We start from the raw sequence: 19792 nt of genomic DNA, 5'->3' as shown, positions 1-19792 counted from the left end.
GGGCACATGACTTATGAGGAGAGGCTGAGGGGACTGGTCTTATTTAGTCTGCAGAAGAGAAGAGTGAGGGGGGATTTGATAGCAGCCTTCAACTACCTGAAGGGGGGTTCCAAGGAAGATGGAGCTAGGCTGTTCTCAGTGGTGGCAGATGCCCGAACAAGAAGCAATGGTCTCAAGTTGCAGTGGGGGAGGTCTAGGTTGGATATTAGGAAACACTATTTCACAAGGAGAGTGGTAAAGCACTGGACTAAGTTACCTAGGGAGGTGGTGGAATCTCCTTCCTTAGAGGTTTTTAAGGCTCAGCTTGACAAAGCCCTGTCTGGGATGATTTAGTTGGTGTTGGTCCTTTTTTGAGCAGGGGATTGGACTAGGTGACCTCCTGAGGTCTCTACCAACCCTAATATTCTATTATTCTATAATAGCTACACACACACATACACACACACACTCCACAATCCTGAAATCAGATCCTTGCACATGGACCCTTGCACTCCACAGAACTCCATTGCAGTCAGTTGTGCACCCCACAGGAACAAAGGTCTGCCCACATAGATTGAATTGCAATTTGGGGTCATATCCGCTCATATAAAAAGCTAGAAACTGACTAGCAAAACTTTGAAAGAGTTAGTCCAAATCGAACTACTTGTTTGGAAGGGATGGGGGGCAATCTTGAACACCATTGCCCCAAGTCCTTTTCTGAGTCACTGCTTCCTAGGATACAGTTCCCCATCCCGTGAGCATGGCTTGCATTCTTTGTTTTTAGATATAGGTCTTAACATTTGGCTGTCTTGAAATGTGTATTGTTTGCTTACAGAGTTTACCAAGCAAGCCAGATCCCACTGCATCAATGACCTGCCCAATTCAATATTTACCACTCCTCCAATGTATGTGTCATCAACAAACTTCATCAATAACGGTTTTATTGTTTTTCTTCCAAGTCATTGATAAAAAATGTTTAAAAGCATAGAGCCAAACACAAAACCCTGTGGGAACCCACTGGAAACACACCCACGATGCTAAACAATAGCAATTAGTTCTCTCTCTCCCTCCTCTCCCATTTTACAGAACACTGTAAAAAGATAAATAGCATAAATAAAAATACGATGGTTACAGCCAACCACTTCCAATTTATAGAGCAATTTTATATTAGAGGGGGAAAGGTTGTCCCATAGGTCTGTATTAATACGAATTCTTAGATTTTCCCCCCCAATGGGAACAATAATTTGATCCACAATAAATTCTCTAGCCTTTTACCAACTGAAAGGGGGAATGGGTATGTTTAAATTCTTCACAGTAATGACCCAAACTTGCAAGGATCCAGAGACGTGGATCTCCAATTTACTAGCGATTGACTGCAACGTTGTTGTAGCCCAGGGTAGAAGAGAAACACCTCTCTAATTTACCAGACAAGCAGAGCTCAGCGCAATCATTTGAAAAGACAGTCTCATCATCCACACGTGCCAATATCACTCTGATTAGCACTCACTAAACACAGAGAGAAAAGACAGAACAGCCTTTTGTCTCGGTTACTCGTGTGTCTTTAAGTCAAGGTAGATCTCAGCGAGGACCTCGCTTTGCCACCAGATTACCTTTCCCCCGCTTCGATATCGGATTCCTACTCTTCGTGTTCCTTCCCCAGCCGCCCAGAAAGCGACGCTCCCGTCGCATCCGCCTCGGAACTACCATTAAGAAATGCACTTACCGGGAAATCATCTCGGCCAAGAGGCTTGTTCTGGCAGCAGCCCCCTCCACTGCCGAGGCAACCAAGAGCTGCTGGTGGCAACTCTGTTCATCCAGCTGAGCTGGGAGGCGGAGCGCTCGCTCTAGCCCTGCCTCACACCCTAGCCCTCGCCCCCTAACGCTCCCCCCCATACACACACACAGAGAGAGGGGCAAGGCTAGGGGTGCTACAGCGAGCCCGGGCACCAGCCCCAGCTACAGCCGCTCCTCACGTGGCCGGGACAGTGGGGGCAGCCCGGCTCTGTAGCGGCGGCGCTGCCGCTGGGGAGGGGGGACAAGGGTGGCTGGCTCGGTGCAGAGTCCCGGCGGGCACCTGCCCCCGGGGAGCTCCCTCTGCAGGCAGCAGGCGGGCGAGCCCGGAGAGATGGCGGAGGGAATGGGCGGGGGTCAAACCCCCTTTCCCCGAGCGCGATGCGCGCAAGCTGCAGCTCCTGGGTCACCAACTTGCTACCACGGAAAGTCTCTGCCCCCTACCTTCGTCCCTTACCGCCGCCTCTGGGCACGCCCCGAGCTGCTGCGGTGCACCTGCGGCGGGAGCATCGCTGGCGGAGCGCAGCTGGGGCCTGGGCTGGAGACCAGCCCTCACCGGCAACGCAACCGCAGCAGCTCGGCGCTGCCCGCCCCGCCGGAGCCCCCGGCTCCCGTCTCCTGCATCCACCGAGGAGCTGCGGCTGCCGCCAGCCCAGAGCGCCTCCCCGCTGCCAGGGCGCCCGCTCCAGCAGCAGCGCCGTGTCGAGAAGCGGCGGGAAGAACGGGCGGGAGGCGGGAGAGTCCGCAGCCCCGGGAGCAGCGGCTGGGGAAGGGGCGGTGCAGGAGCGCACGCGGGACTGGCGGGAGGAGGCCCGCGCCCAGAGAGTTCGCACGGCGGGGGTCCTTGTGGGGCCGGGCTACGCCGGCGCTTCTCCCCGGGAGCGAAAGGTGTCCCAGCGCATCCCCCTGCTCCAGGAGGACAGGCAGCTTCAGCCCTGGACGAGGCTGGGAGGCGACTCGCAATACAGCTACACAAAAGGGGAACCAGGTTTCCTTCTGCTCCTTTGCCTTCTGCAACAGCCCCCCCCCCCCCCCCCCCTTCTTAGCTGCCCTGCAGCCTGAGTGTGCAATGTGAGTTCATCAGGAGAGAGGGGCTGGTCTCAGCTCCTGCCCAGGGGCAGGGAGTCAGTATTTTGTTTACTAATAGAGGCAGGGTGATTTTAAGATAAGAAAGGGCTGGTAATTAAATTAAGGATCTGGAAATCCTTAGATGAGCCGTAAAACAGGGATTCCTCTAGGGGGGGTGTTGAACAGAGAACTCAGGGGATTTAGAAGAAAAAAAAGCCAAGCCCTCTGAGCCAAAGTCCCATCAGAAAAGAGGGAGATGTGAGGGGGAGGGGTGAAAAGATGGGGCCAAAACCCAGGGAAGGGATAGCAGTGGTATAGAGAAGTTCCCCCTCTGCCTGTGGTACTTATGTGGCCCCATCACCGTAGCATCTGTATCCCTCACAATGTCTGAATATTTCTCCTCACACCCCCTCAGTGAGGTAGAGCAGTGCTGTTATCCCCATTGTAAAGATAGGGCACTGAGGTGAACAGACTAAAGGCCAGATTTTCAAAGGTATTGAGGCACCTAGTGGGATTTTCAAAAGCACCCAGAAGTTTAGGTTCTTTGTAAACCCCACTAGCTGCCTCACTGCATCTTTGGGTGCCTAAAACCTTTGAAACTCTGTCCCTAAGGCAGGGGCGTGAAGTCATACAAGAAGTCCATGCGTGGAGTAGAACCCAGGTCTCACACCCTATTCCATGCACCAGCCTCTCTCTCTGCTGCATGCTGCAAAAAAAGACTCTGATAGATGAGAGCAAAACCAAGGTGGCCAGTTCTCTGAGACTCCAGCAAATGGTTCCAGGCGATTGGGAAGGATGTCACTTGACAGCATGAAAAGCAGGTCAGGAAGGATGAAGAGAGATAATGAGAGTCAGATGAGAGGAGATCACTTAACCCCCAGAGGGTGGCAGATTCTACCCCATAGTGGGCTGTAGAGCAACGGCTGCTGTGAAATGTTATATTTTAACTGAAAACCATTTTGTTCTGTCATTTTTTGTTCTGAGGTTGAGGAAAGGAAGGAATGAGAAAGTGTCGTATAAGTATCACATATGATGATATATCAAATCCTTAGGTTTTCAGCTGCATAAGCACTGACTCCAGGCTGGAGCACCCACAGAAGAAAAAAACAACTAGCAGGTACTTAGCACCCACCAGCAGCCAATCTCACGCCCTCCCCCAGTGCCTCCTGCCTGGCAGTGGCCCCGCTAATCAATTCCTCCCCCTCCCTTCCACAGCCTTCTGCACACCACAGAATAGATGTTCCATGGTGTGCAGGAGGCACTGGGTGGGAGGCAGAGGACTGAAGAAGGGTCAGGAAGAGGCACAGCAGGAGCGGTAAGAAGCGGGGCAGGGGTTGACCCTTGGGGGGAAGGGCTCGGGGGGTGTGACTTCCACAGTGCAGAGAGGAAGTCAGCACCTATATCCAGCTGTATTCAGGCCAATTCCAGAACAAAGAACTGAAATTGCATCCATAGAGTCCATAAAGTCAATGATTATTGTCATGATTTGTATTATTCATGATATCGTATCTCTAGTCCCTGTTTGCAAGAAGCTGGGAATGGGTGACAGGGGCTGGATCACTTGATGATTACTTGTTCTGTTCATTCCCTCTGAAGCACTGGGCATTGGCCACTGTTGGAAGACAGGACTCTCGGCTGGATGGTCAATTGGTCTGACGCCGTAAGGCCATTCTTATGTTCTTATTCACTGACACCATCGGTGTGCTCAGCACTGTTCACAATGTGCCAGAAAATATAGTCCCTGAGCCAGTGCTTACAAAATGTGTAGCGCTGGATAAGATGGCTCAAGATATTTAAGTATTAAGTGTATAATTATTGAACACATGTTAATATCTATGAGTGGAGGCACTGACAGCAATAGAAGTTTTACCTGTTTAAGGACTGGAATAGTTGACCCAACTTTTTTTTTCCAAGAGAAAGAGCTGCCCAGAGCCCCTGTGCCTGTTTATTTTCCTTTCCTATTTGCAGTGCCCTGATCTACCTCAGAAGACTCCATTTTTTCTCAGCTTTAAAATGTGGAATTTTCTTGGTGTTTGGTTTGGTCGTTTGAGAACTGTAACTCGATCACTCTAATGTTTTTCTTAAAAGCCTTCCGGAAAGAAACAGTCTTTAAACAGAAGGAAAGCTGAGTTGCCAACTCTCATGATTTTGTCATGAGTCCAATGATAATTATTACTTTCCTTAAAGCCACAACTCTTGGAGTCAAGTGGATATGTGATGATTTCAGCCTTCATTCTCAAAAGAAAAAGTAAGTGTCTAACCTTTGTGGCTGTGGAGAAAGCTTCAAAATGTAATACCAGTGCACCCTAAAGACTCAAAAAGCAGGTGGCAAATAAAACGAACACCAAATCTATTACTTTTACATAATCTCATGATTTTTAAGTCAATCTCATTATTTCTGGACATTTGGGGTTGGTAATACTGTGAAATTAACTTGAAAGTATCAGTTTCACGCCTGTTTAAAGTCAGTTTCTAGTCTATTATTTGTAGTATGGTAACACCCCTAGAGTCTCAGGCAGGTGCAGTATAAACTCATGAGATCTTGCCTTAGTAGGATGTTTCCAAAAGTTTAATGTTCTATTCCAAGCTTGATGAACTGCAAAAAGAAAGTAGCCTAAATGATGGAAAGTAATCTAGATTATTCTACAATTATTTCAATTGTTGTTTTAAATTGCCTAAGCAGCCTCTGGAATCACAGTTAAAGTTGCCCTCCTTACCAAAATCTGAAAAGGCACCCCTAATAATGCTCTCATTTAAAAATTGCACAACAAATCTGACAACAGAAGAGTTGAAGAGCCCTGTCCCTCTTTCCTAAGCCACCCTTTGTGCCTCTTACGTTTCTTGTGTTCTCTTTTACCCAGCAACCCTTTTCCTTGTTTATTTTAATATATATGACATGAACAGTGTGCAGTTCAAGAGCTCAAGCATGAGAACTAGAAGTGAGCCCAATCCACAAAGTTCAGCTCCAAATTTCCCCAAAGTCTGGAAAACTCTGGAAACAGAATTTTCATTCACATCACTGATAGTGAGAGTGAAGAGGGTAGGGCCACTGCGACATGATCAAGGTCTATACAAAAGGGGATATGATAGAGGGCTATAAAATCTTGACTGGTGCGGAGAAAGTGAATAAGTAAGTGTTATTTTACTCTCTCATAACTCAAGAACCAGGGGGTCACCTAATGAAATTAATAGGCAGCAAGTTTAAAACAAACAAAAGGAAGTATTTCTTCACACAACACACCGTCAGCCTGTGGAACTCTTTGCCAGAGGGTGTTGTGAAGGCCAAGACTATAACAGGGTTCAAAAAAGAACTAGATACATATTTTAGTGATAAGAGATTCAAGAAGAAATTGCTGCTGCTTCTTTGAAACAACACTAAAAAAACCTCAAGAGGTGTGTAATTTTACATCAGTAGGCATCTTGATCTCCCAAAGACCACAATTAGCCACTATCACCGGGCAGCTGAGGCAATAGCGAAAATCAACAACAGCCTCATAATCTGAGGCACAGTTTCATCAACCAGTGCCACAAAGGATGGCAGAGTTCCAGAGAGTTAGCAGATGCACTATTCTTTCGCTGTTGCTGGAGAACAGTGACCCCACCTGTCTCTTCCTGTACACTCTGGAATTCTCTAATATTTTAGCATCATGAATCTTGCCAGGCTTACATCCATTAAGGGACTTCTGTGATCCACGACAGGCCGTATGACTTATGGTGGTAGAACTCCATGACCTATTGAGGAGGGGCAAAGAATTGAGATGTGAGTTTCATCAATAGTTCCAGCATGTCTTAGGAAACCTCAAGATTATTCCAAGCCTTCCCTTATTTCAGAGACAGTAGTAACCTTGATTCCATAGGTCAGCAGCACCTGCTTCATTGCTGTGTATTGCTCCAGTAGCGCATCTCCTGCTTCTGTGATCTTTCTCACACCAGAGAGCTCTGTGAGGAGTAACACTCTGCATTCATGGCCACTTTCCAGAGTGTGAGGTGAGGGCAGTGCTCTTGTTCATAGGGTCAGCAGATTTTTTTCAGGGTTGTTTTCCACTGAAAGGCAGCTGCCAGCTCTACACACCAGGAATCAACTGTAGATTCGGGCATCTACAACTGTAGTCATGGTCAGTCCAGGCAGCCACAACATTAGCCTACTAGCAGTTGGAATGTGGCCTGATCCACAATCCACCCTCCCCACAGTTCCATCCAGTAACATACATGGACACAAACCTCAACACCTGTCTTTGCTTTATTTTTAATTACCACCTCAAAGTGCTCTGGGTGCTCTTTTTTCTCCTTGTCCTGTCCTGCTTCCAGGATATCCAGCACTAAGCTTCAGCAAGCTGGAGGATGCAGCAACCTGCAATGCCAGAAAGGGTCTCAATGAGTAAGAAATCCTTGGCAAAAAGGTGGCATATCTAGAAAATATCCACAGTCCTTGTCAGTAGGTGCTGCTATGGCTCCATGACCCAGGTTCAGAGCCAGAAGCTGACTCACTACCCTGTCACTCAAATCACCACCAATATAGGTTAATTGGCACCTAAATAGAGGATCAATTGACAAGTGTAGCCACAGCTGAAGGGCTAATTAGAGGCGAAGCAACCCCAGCTGCTGGGGGCCGATAAATAGAGAGGAAGCAAGCCCTGGGGTGAAGATCATAGAGGAAGGTGCTAGCACTGAGCTGTACCTCCCAGGGTATGTCTATTCTGCAGTTAAAATACGCTAGCTGACTTGGGCTCAGTCTAATGGTCTGTTTAATTGTGGTGGAGACATTTGCGCTCAGGATGGAGCCTGGGCTCTAGGACTCTGCCAGGTGGGAGGGTCCTAGAGCCTGAGCCTGATGTCTCCACTACAGGTAAACAAGCCCCTTCATCTGAGCCCCATGAGCCAGAGGCCTCTGGTGTAGGCCCACTGAGGGTGTCAAACTGTAGTGTGGACATACCCTCAGAAGAAAGAGGGGGAGCTGGCTGGGACTTGTAAATAGTACTACATGCAATGACCTGCGAGAATAGTATAATAAAGCCTGGTGGGGGTGAAGGTAGCCTGGAGTGAGTGTGGTCTGCACCTAAGGTGAGAGACTCAGAGAGGACTTTCCTGTCCCACAGTTCGCTCCTAAAAACAAGGTCAGCTGAATCGGCTACAAATTGAACGTTGCAGTTATCTCTTCACAGCCATCTTTTCTGCCCTTGCAACCACTTAGACAGAGTACTATGTGTGGATGCAAAACATGGTTGCAAGGGCAGAAAAGATGGCTGTGAAGAGATAACTGCAACATTCAATTTGTAGCTGGTTCAGCTGACCATTCCCCTAACCAGTTACACAAAGTCACAGTTCTATCAGTAACATGTACAGGGCCTTACATTTCTTAGCCATTTACATCACTATGAGTTTTGAGCTGTTGCCAGGAGGTGTTCTACATAAAAGTAAAGATTTAACAGATTTCAAAATTATTGTAGGGATCAGAAAGTTAGGGAAACTTTTTCTAACATTTAATTGAAAAATATGTTGTGGCATTGGCTATTTTTTCCAACGGTTCAAGACCAGTTTGGGTCCACACTTTAAATGTAGGACTTATTGGTATATCTGGAGAATGGGTCCTTGCCCTAATTTATCACAGTTTAGAACAAGTGTTCTTTTCCACTGCTGGTGAAAGAAAATAGCCACACTAATTTACTGTTTTTAGAAGAGGTGTAGCAATGCCTGTTGTGATGCACTGAGGAAAAGGCAAAAATCACACTCTAGGAAAGAATACAAAAATACTCACAGAACATGCACTGGAGATAGCCCATTCTTTAATCCATTTATTACTGCCTACAGTTCCTTGTGACAGCAAGTTAGTTTATTTGCTCAGTATTATTTTGTTAATTTGTATCCACTAAATTTTAATAAAAAGCAAAAATAATTTAAAAAATGCAATAGAGACATTATCCATTGACAATTCCTATTTGTCCAGTGTTTAACATGGCTGGGTACAACTGTTTCTATTATACACCTAATTGCTATCAACTCATGAAGAGTAAGAGTGATGTTCGTGCTAGAATATGGTAATTTGATCTTGATACCTATTAACATAGTCAGACGTCACAGGGTGGATCAGGCCTGTGTTTTTATAATATATGCCGCCTCCCACGGACAAACTGACCCCAGGCTGGAGATCACTGATGCTAGGAACACTACCCCAAAGTTACACTTGTTCCAGTGTTCCTTTGCCCCCTTTCTACTTATGCAATATGAAGAGAGGAGCAGGATTGATCTATTGAGATGTCCAGGAAACTTTATAACACATTTTATTTTCATTTTTCTCTCAGAAATGAATCTCTCTTTAGGCACCACTCCCCTGCTTTCCCTCTCTGCTTCCTCAAAAAAGAATGCCTAAAGAAGAGTAGAAGCAGGCATAGGCACCCGCAGAAAAAAAGTGGATGCTTTAGCACCCACCAGCAGCCAAACCCCCTCCCTGCCCCCCCCCAGTGCCTTGAGTCCACTGGGAGCCCCACCGATCAACTCCTCCCCCTCCCTCCCAGCGCCTCCTGCATGCCATGGAACAGCTGACTGTGGTCGGCAGGAGGCGCTGGGAGGGAGGTGGGGAAGAGCGGGGACAGGGCGTGCTTGGGGGAGGGCACAGAACTGGATAGGAAGAGGCGTGGGGGGGCAGGGGCGGGAAAAGGCGGGGCGGGGTTGAGGGAAGGGGTTGGGTGGGGACAGGGCCTGGGGCAGAGTGGGGAGAGAACCGAGCACCCCTGGAGCCTGGAGGAAGCAGGCATGGATTAACCAATGTGCACTCAGTGTACTTGCCCAGGGCCCTATGTCAGGGGCCCCCCCAACCTCTAGGGGAAAAAAAAAAACCTTGAGTGGTGCTGTGTACCTGTGCACCCAGTCGCAACTCAGGTTTGGCCTGATTGGGTGGTGCTGTGACCTGGCTGGTGATTGGCCCTCCCATTTCTACCATAACCACTGAACCATCAGGTTTTCTGCACTTGCCCCAGAAAGTCCAACATCTCACACTCCAGCTGAGAGCCTCTGTTCTGGTGGTGGCACACTGAAGTTTTGCCTAGGGCAGCAATATTCTTGCATTTCAAATGCTGTCTAGTTTAAGGAAGGGGGGGGGCGCAATTTCCACAGTGTGTGGGGCTCTGCAATTCTTTATTCTGAGCCTGGCTTTGAGTCAGATGAAATCTAAAGTAAGAAGATACAGCCCTGCTCTCTTTTCTGTAACAGATTTGTATTTTTAAAAGTCAAATATCTAGGGTCCTATGTATACAATGTGAATGGGATATTATATGTCAAAGCTAGAGATGAAAAGGAAGTTTGATGTGTAATTAATTCTGTCCGTCTGTGGCAAGAGCATTTTTCAGTCAGTGAATACATTTAGATAACCAGATATTTATAAAAAGCTTTTAAATATCATTAGAATGTATCTTTTCTTTTTTAAGGGAAAGATAAATCTTACACAGGTAGATATTAATCTGAAACAGCAGTAGCACGTGTGTGCTCATCTTTTGTACAATTGATAGCCAGGGATCCACTTACTTTCTACTGGTTTCCATTTGGCCACATTTATAAACCTATTTAGGAAGGATCAAGTGGGCAAAAGGGGAAGAGAGTGGCATTACCTGTTTCTGAGTCACTGGCACCTGGGAAGAAAGTCATCTTGAATGCTTATAGATCAATGTCCTAACAAATAAAACACAAGATGAGGTACTAGCTGGTGTCTTTTACAAACCACCAAATCACACTAGAACAGTATGACCAGCTCCATAAGCACCTATCCATAATGGGGGATAAGGCTGGGGGACAGCTGCATTATAATGTGGGATTTCAAGCTTAGTGACAGGCTGGAGGTCTCATGCTGCCAGTATTGAAACATCCTCAGAATTTCTAATTATAATAAATGACAATTTCCTAATTCAAAAATTGCTGCATTCAATATAGCAAAATTCTATTTCAGACCTCATCTTGACACAAAAAGAGGAACTGATTACAGAACTGAAAGTTAGTGGTATCTTAAGAACAAGTAATCATGACTCGATCACATTTGTTATATGCAATCAGAATATAGTCCGCACACATTTTTTTATTTTATATTACACACACACACACACACACTTTCATACTTTGTACAACTGGCACTCAAAACTGAAAACAACTATAAGCTAAGTCATTTTGGAGCAAATGGAAACAGAAAAATGTGAATGATCATTAGGAACTATCTAAGAGCATTTTACTAGATCCCCAAAAAACCACATCCCACAACTGAGGAAGATTCATTGATTCCAAGACCAGAAAGGACCACTGTGATCATCTACTCTAACCTCTTGTATAATAAAGGCCACAGAACTTCCCCAAAATAATTTCTAAAGAGTATTTTAGAAAAAAACATCAAATCTTGATTTAGAAATTGCCAGTGATGGAGAATCCACCCAACCCGCTAAACCAACACTGCTGCATCGATCGCAGCAGTGCCTACTTAGCCGGTAGCGTAGACATGGCCATAGCTTCCACCTCTCAAGGAGGTGGATCACCACACCAACCGGAGAAGCCTTCCTGTCAGCATAGGTAGTGTCTTCACTAAAGCGTTACAGTGCCGCAGCTGCAGCAATGCAGACAAGCCCTTAGCATACAGCTCCCAAGCCTCTTTAGCCAACACCAGATGCAAAGTCTCTCTCTCTCTAGCATTTCCAGAGTCACACTGTACTTGCAGGCCCCTGCTTGGCTTTTACTTCTTTTCTTCTCACTCTCCTTGTTCTTGTCTGTGACTTTGTGCCTGTGCGTGTGTATGTGTTCTCTCCTACTCCCACACACCTACCCTAGCCCAAAAGCTCTGGGGTGGATTCTCACACACCTTTTTTCTGAGGTGGGAGTTTGTTTATAGTTGTTAATTGAAAGGTGAGTTAATACCGATCAACTTCAACAGGGTTTTAATCCAACCCATTACAAGGTTTCACCCAGCTCATAAAAGTATTTTTAAAAATCTGGCCCTTAAGCAATTTTGAAAGGTTTACCTGGGTGGGGGGGGGGGAGAAGAGGGGGATAATCAATGACACAGAATATACACACTATTAATGATGTGGACAGAGCAAGGCAGCTTTGGTAAAAGGCTTCATTTTAAAGAGAATTGTATTTAAATAAAGTTATCAAGTAAAAGCTTTTTCTAGAGTAATGTGGGGGTGGGGAGGACTGGGCTGTCTGCCAGCACTGGACCCAAAGAAAAAGCGAAACTACCACACCTGTTATTTGTGCTTGCATTTTCTAGCAAGATCTCTTAGAAAGCTACATTTCTGAAGTTTAGAGGATAAAGAGAAATGATGGAACTTGTGGTTAAGGAACTGGAATTGGACTCAAGAGATCTTATTACAATTTTTGATTTTGCTATATGCTGAGAATTAAGCAAATACAATCTGAGTTGCTTCTTTAAGTAACTAAATGAAAAAATTCTTTCAGTTACTAAATTTCATATGACTTACATTAGCAAGGCTGCCTGGCGAAGTGTCCTGTAGGAAGCAGACTGAATTCTTATGGGAGGTTTAATATCTGTTGAAACTGCTCCTAAAAGAAAACAAAAGAAATTACTACTGAACAAACAGTGGAATTCTGGGACTTGGGGTCAAACTCCCCAAATCCCATGATTCTGTTCCCTCCATCCTGTGGTTCCTCTCTTCCAAGGTGGGCTAGAGCCATTTCTGAATTGCCGTGGGCCAGCATGGACACAACAACGCTCCATGCCAGCAATGACGAACATGCAAAGGCTGTTTGGGCTTTATTTGAGCTCTCAATGCTGGGGGGCTTTGGATTTGGATTTCAACCACCAAGCAATGGATGCAGCCACAACAGCAGCAGAGGGAGAAGGAAAGACACTGAGCAACTGCTACTACATGGTCTGTCCTTAGAGTAGCTGCACACAGCACAACACCATTTCTGGGCTTGGAAACCAGCATCGATGGGTTGGAAAGGACGGTTCTGCAGACCTGGGAGGATATGGAGTGGTGACAGGATTTCTGAATGGCAAAGACAGCTCTTTTTGAGATCTGTGCCGAACTCACCTCAAAGCTGCAGTGGCAGCATACTAACATGCTGTTTACCATCGTTAACAAACAGGTCACCATCTATCAACAGTTCACCCCCAACTGTTACTGGTCCGCAGACAAACAATTCAGCGTTGGAAGATCAACTGTGGGGACATGGTCATGCAAGCGTGTGCTGCTATCAGAAGGTACTGGTACACTGGGTTATAAAGCTTGACAATGCTAATGCTTAGGACTCTATTGATGGCTTTGCACACATGGTTTTCTCAAAATTGTATTAGAGCAACTGATGGGACCCACATACCTATCATTTGCCTTCAACATCAGACATCAGAGCTGAACTGAAAGGTGCTCCCTATGATGCTCTAAGGCCTGGCTGACAACTGTGGCAGGTTCACAAACATACATGCAGGGTAGTCTGGAAAAGTCCACAATACTGGGATCTTTTGGAATTCATGCCTGTTTATCTTAATGAATGGAGAGTTTGCCTCCAGGAGCACTATGGACATTAAGGGCATGCAGATTTCTCTGGGTACTGTGGAAGACCCAGTTTATCCTCTGTGACACCGGACAGTGAAGTCATTTATGGTGCACTTTGACAGGAGGAATAAACTGCTTAACTATCGTCTCAGCAGTTGCAGAATGGCAGTGGAGTGTGCATTCGGCCGTTTGAAATCAAGACGGCATTATCTTTTCATTAGGTTAGAAGCTGCACAATGATATTTACCTAGGATTATAGCTGCATGTTGTATTTTGCACAATATCTATGAGAGTAAGAGAGAAAGTCTTAATGTGTGCGAGGCTGTGGTGCAGTCATGCAGAGACATGAGCAGCCCCAAGGCATTGTCAGGGACTGCTTTTGTTCTTACTTTGAGTTTGGTGCCTGAAAGAGTGCAGTTGTACATCCAGCTGTGGGGGTTTTGGGGGGAAAGGGAGAGAATTCTGAGTATTGAAGTTGATTTTATGGATGCTGGAAGTGGCACATTTGGGAACTCTATTTTATACCATCTGTGCTTTTATAAAAACTTACGACACTGCTGTTCAGTTGAAAAGTTGTGGGTTGTGTGTACCATCCATTGCAGGTACTTTGGTACTTAATGTTTTTTATTGCACAAATTATTGCAATAAATAAAAACCAAAAATAAAACTTAGAAAATGTTACAATATTTGATCATAGTGATTAAAACAACATCAAACACAGGTTTAAAGTGAAAAAATGTCTTTCACATACAGTGGGGTGAAGAGGGCAACACACAACAAGTCATGGGAGGGGACTTCTGTTCACACGCAGGTGAACATCTTGTCTTTGCTTCTTCTAGACCCTCTGCCTTCTAGGGTAGCATATTGGGGTCACAGTTGCCACATGCATTGGATAGTGCAGATGTGCTGGGCTCCCATGTGGTGTTCTTACTAGCCAGTGCTGAAGCTGGGGAAGTGAATGGCCTCTGGGAGCAAGGCTGCAGGTCTAGAGCGGGGAACATAGACTGGTGTTCCCAGTACCCTAGATCATACAGGGGCTGCAGAACGTGGCTGGTTCTGGTTGAAGATGCTAGACTGTCTGCTGGCCTAATTTCACTATGCAACCCAACAGAACGTTCTGCCTGATCATTGCCTCCAGGAGTCCCTATCTTCCTCCGCAGCGTCTTTCGTCATGGCAACACTGTCTCAGGCCAGTTCAATGCCGTCGCTGGATAGCTGCCTGTCTTTTTCTCTTTCAGACATCAAAAACACTTTCCAGTTATCAGTAGTTTTCCAGGGCTTTTTGGAAAGTCTGTAAGGAGGGCTTCAGACATCTCATCCTTAGACCTCTGTTTCTTCCTTTTCATATCAGTCAACTGCTCAGCTCTGGATAAAGGGGAGTACAGAAAACAACAAGTAGTTATTGTCCACATTAGTGCTGTTTCCATAGAAGCAATTACAGCATTCTTTTTGTTTTAGCCTCTATTTCTGAATTCCATTCCTTGAGATTCATCCCAGCCCTGGGAGGCCTCAGAGGTGATAAGTGGTGTGTACACAAGGGCTAGATTAGGATGTTGGGATTTCTGTTCCCGGTTTGGGATTTGCAGTTTATGCTGTGCCTTGGAGGAACTAATATGGTGCGGAAGTGAACTGGAAAGCGATCCACTCTGCATCCCCTTTAAGTAGTCCTGACTCTCGATGTTATACTGAGACAGGGGATTCGGAGGCAGAGAAGGTGCTTATTCAAAAAGGCTAAGGGAAGACCAATGAGATATGCTGCTGTGATGTAATAAGATGGTCCCCGTAGAAGTGCTGCAGGAGCGGAAGGGTGTCACAAACTATGCCAAGGGCAACGATCATGTTACGGTTCCACTGAATGTCTATACCAAATATCTAGCAATTTCTCAGTCTTAGATTCTGCTTTATCTCCCCTGCTGACAGGAAGAAAGCACAGAGAAAAACAAATAGGGTTCTGGACTGATTGTCAGAAACCTTAACAGTTCCCAGTCTTTTTTCTATGAAATGTGTAAGCCTGTGAAAAGTAATTATGCCACCTTTGTCTGCTTGACTGCTATAATGGTTAAATGGTATTTGATGTACTTTGGCTAACTGCCTTAAGATCCTTATAGCTATGCTATCCCCAACCTAATCTTCTTTCCTATATGAATTCCTATTTGCAATGCTGTTACAGGGCATATATACCTCAACTGGGAGCATTAGCCTTACCTGTATGGGCATACAATACCTCATGAATATACCTAATGCAATACCTATGCCTACATATACCTCATGTAAACTGGTCCACCATATCATTCAACAGGTGTTCTAACATGATGCAATTTCCCAGTATAGATAAGACCCTACACATACAGGACACTCTTTAAAGGGATCATTTACAGCTATGGAGATACCAATACCTAGAATGACTCAACTAAGAACTCTCTTATTTAATATGTATTTAATTATCCAGGGTGTAATTAGCAAGCCACTAGTTTTCTTGTAATATTATTAAAATAGCTCTTGACAATACATATACATGATGGGCTAGATCCTGAACTCCTTATGCAGGCACAATTCTCATTAGACTTCTGGCTGAGTAAGAAGTACAGGATCTGCCCAAACATGGCGAAGAAAGCCAGGACAGACTAATGCCAGAATTTTATTGCTTTTGTCTCTGGCAGTTTAATAAACACTTTTTTTTAAAGTGATATAAAAATTATCCCTTGATACTTTAGCAGCATTAGCATTGACATTACATTGAATCCTCTCAAGCAGCATAGACTCTTCACAGATTACTAGCGCTCCCATGTGTAAAATCATCATCCTTCCCCAACAAGTATTTACTTAATATCAGCAGAATGATTTAATAGAATCATAGATTCAAGCTGCTCTGTTTATTCTCTGCATTTATATGCTCCTTTTCTGCATTTAAATGAAGAAAGTCTGCAGTGCATGAAAAAATAGTTCAGGGATCTACCTCTGCATCGTCTCTTTCAGCACAGTTCCAGTTCCAGTTGGCAGAACTATACTGAACTAGCCATCTTCACTTGCCAGCGTATAGTTCCCTCTAGTGTAATAAAGCAATAAGTAGCATGATCAAGCAATACACCATGGAACAGGGGGTCAAAATATTTCTTTTCAATTTACAAGTGTTTTTGTGACATCAGTAACAGATTTAGTATTTTCCATGACAAGAGGAAGAATTTTGATTGTTGAAATTAGTTTAAAGATGAATCTCTCTGAGATAAATAAAATACGCAATGGAAAGCCAATAGCAATGGCTCAGTAGGTAGGGAAGAGATAAGCACAGATGAACTAGAAGCTATTTTAATTTTATATTTTCCTACATCCTGAAAAGACTCAAAAGTGAAAGAACTCTTCCAACCTTGGGGTAAATCCCCATTCCACACTGCTGATTTCTTCTTCGCAATGCGGCTCACTAGTGTATATTCTACACCTATATCTTACAGAAAACTTCTATTAGTTTACATTCAGCAAGATGGAATGTTACCATTAGCTGCCATAGTAACAATTTATTTAAAAAAAAAATCTAAAATTTTGATTTGCTGGAGATAGCTTCAAAGCATGGAGTCTTGAGAAAGCATTGCACGAAACATTAAGGAGGTACTGCGATACAATAGAAAAATGAAATGTGTTATGCTGAAAAACTATATAACCTTCATATATTTTTTCATTATTCGGTTTCCATTTGTGCTTGCTCATAATGATATCTGTTTTAAACAAGGGATTTCTCCCTCCTGATCAATCTTCTCCTACTCTGTTCTGCAGCACATGCCAAACCTGAAAGCTAGTTCCAGGGCAAGTGACTGAAGTCAAAAATAAAATAATAATTTGGTATGTGATTTTTATATTTTCAAAGTGCTGTGCAAAATTAATCCACAAAATACTCCTGTGAGGTAGGCAGGCATATATCAACCCTCTTAAGGAATCACACAGTCAAAACTAGGATTAGAACTCAGGAGTTCCTGACTCCCAGTCTTGAGTTTAGACCTAAATGTCTTTTTCAAATTAGAGTGAGTTAGGGGAAGAGAAGAATGATGTTACAGTGGCTAAGTCTTTCTATGTTGTGAACAAAATAAATCACAAAAGTTACAACACTGAGAAGTCTCAGTACTTCAGTACTCCAACTTGCAGTATTTTGTGCTGGTTGCCCAACCGGTCTCTCAAACAACAACAGATAGTGGTGACTTCCTATTTATTAGCTATTCATTGTTTTATTATGTGCAAGAATAAAAGCAAATGTCAGTATTAACCTTTTTAATTAAACACAGCAATTAGAGAACATTACCTTGCCATTCACTTTTAATACCAGTCTGTAAAATGGTGACTTTGCATCAGATGCATGACAAGGTCATGCAGAGAAATTAATCTAGAAGGAGAAGAAAAAAAAAGTTATTACTCCCATGAGGAAGTGTCTCATTTACAGAATTCAGGGCTCCCTAGCAGATATAAAAATAATTGGGCTTTGTTGTTTTTAAAGCGAGATTGTAAATGTCTCACTGAAACATCTTGGAAGATATCACCATGCCTCAGTGGGTCACGGCTGAGAATACTACATTCAGGGCAGACTGCTGAGAAATAGAGCAGACTCACCCCAAACTGGTGGTTATTCTATCATTAGATTATACCCAGCCAGTAACAAAAGTGAACTTCTGTCTCACCAGACTGGTTAACAAAGAAGCCAAAAATGCAGTCTCCTTAGGCATTCCAGCCCTCGGCTCACCACACGGACACTGAACTTTATGATGAGTGGTTACTGAAAACCAATTTAATCAAATATAGGGTCCTTCTAATCCCAAGGGACCAGCCACTTAGCCAGGTCAATATATAACTCAGATCTTATCCAATAATTATGTTGATGCCAATCCTTACTAACTAAAAACTAAAGGTTTAATAATAAAAGAAAATAGAGTTATAAATGATTAATAGATCATATACACACAAGTGATTTTTCAGTGTTCATAGATCAGGATCATAGAAATGATGGAATAAACTGCTAGCTTGCAAAACTCTCTCCCTGGAATTACCCAAACAGGTTGGGGGTAATCAGTCCTTACTTAGAGCTTCCTTGTTAGAAATCCAGTCCAGAGAAAATGAAGACAAAAATGGAGATATGTCAGGGTCCTTTTATATCCTCCGCCATGTGCATGGAATTTTGCTGTCCCAACTAAACTCACAGCCCAGGTGCATGGAAAATTACTAGTCCAAGATGGAGTCCAGGGTCATGCTTTGATGACTCACAGGAGATGGCCATTGGCCCCTTGGAAACTGATACATCGGCAAGAAGGGCTATCTGGGCAGGATGAGTTTCTTCTATGGCGCACTGTGAGAGTGAAGTGTCCTTGATGGACCATCACTACATAGCTGTCTGGTACCAGTGTAAATCCTGTCTGGTAGGTGTTACCCAGGACTATAACACATGTATAAAATACAAGTCCATGGCCAATATTCATAACTTCAGATATAAAGATGATACCTGGATTGACACGTACATGACATACTTTGTAAAAGATTTGTTGCAATTGTAGAACAGTGGTAATATCAGTGATGTAAATGGTCATATTCAATCATACAGCAGCACAGAAGAGTCTTTCACAATTACTGAAACGTGCCAGTTATGGAGTAAAAAGGAAATGCCACCCAATTCCAGGAAAAAAGAAAATCTCAGGGACAATTTCTCATTTACATTCTGCCTACCTACAGACAGCTGCAGTTTCTAAATGGTATTCTTCACTTCATTTATTATATTGTTGTGGAGAACTGCTATGCCCAGCTGAACAACGGATCAGTTTTTCTGCCTTCAAAGTACAGTCACCACCGGGAAAAATTATTCCTCTGGTTATCAGCTGAAATCTGTAAAATGCTCTGAGACCCTTCACGATTAAAGGTGCTCTATAACTGGAATATAAATACAAAAAGGCATTTTATTTAGCACAGGAAACTATCTTTGGGTTTTGTGCAGTACTGTGCACACTGTCAACATTTACTAATAATAAAAGCAAATTCTCTTTTCCAGTTGCAGGGGAGATTCCTGCCCCTACAACAGGGTCACTGCACAGAACACAGGGTGCTATTAAAGGTGAACTACAAAGGGAGAAGGGTTCTATAGACTTTTATGCTGCTTTATGACATATGAAGAAGACATGAAAAAGGATTTTTTCCCCACTTTCTTAAAGGCTAAAAATTCTAGTTTTGTCCACCTGGAAACCCTGTTTATGACTACTGAGGGGATTATGAAGTTACAAGGGAAAAAAACCCTGAAAACTGAGCAACTGAGGTGAAAGATTTTTCCTGCAGTTTTTTAAGCTGTTTTAACTCCTATTTAACGCCAAGGTTTAACAGGGAAAGACCATCTGTAAAGATCCCACCACCCTAGCCCCTAATGAAGAGGCACAAACGCTCATACTTAGAATTTATACCGCATTTTTCATCCACAAGAGCTCAAGGTGATTTAACAAAGGTGC

The 19792-nt window shown here is 44.1% G+C and overlaps 1 protein-coding gene and 1 long non-coding RNA gene across 7 annotated transcripts in view; both read right to left on the bottom strand.

Moving 5' to 3' along the window:
• Positions 1–2524, bottom strand: part of SYTL5 (synaptotagmin like 5) — a 171869-nt gene extending 169345 nt beyond the window's left edge. For 3 of the 6 annotated variants that reach the window (XM_074968761.1, XM_074968800.1, XM_074968793.1), the window contains exon 1: positions 1703–1824. The gene's annotated coding sequence lies outside the window, so the exon portion shown is untranslated. Of the gene's footprint in view, positions 1–1589; positions 1606–1702; positions 1825–2214 lie in introns of those variants that run through there. The other 3 variants (XM_074968770.1, XM_074968778.1, XM_074968785.1) reach the window with 3 other exon arrangements.
• An 11562-nt stretch (positions 2525–14086) lies between these two features.
• On the bottom strand, positions 14087–19587 carry LOC141983283 (uncharacterized). The gene is made up of 3 exons (XR_012638341.1): positions 19026–19587; positions 17617–17697; positions 14087–14693 (listed from the first exon to the last, which is right to left on the bottom strand). It is a non-coding gene; the product is annotated as an uncharacterized LOC141983283 (long non-coding RNA).
• Positions 19588–19792: the final 205 nt, after the last annotated feature.

The sequence above is a fragment of the Natator depressus genome, chromosome 1 (genome assembly GCF_965152275.1).
Source record: "Natator depressus isolate rNatDep1 chromosome 1, rNatDep2.hap1, whole genome shotgun sequence".
NCBI classification, from domain to species: Eukaryota; Metazoa; Chordata; order Testudines; family Cheloniidae; genus Natator; species Natator depressus.
The sequence above is the reverse complement of the archived record's forward strand: the minus strand, read 5'-3'. Positions and strand labels throughout refer to the sequence as shown.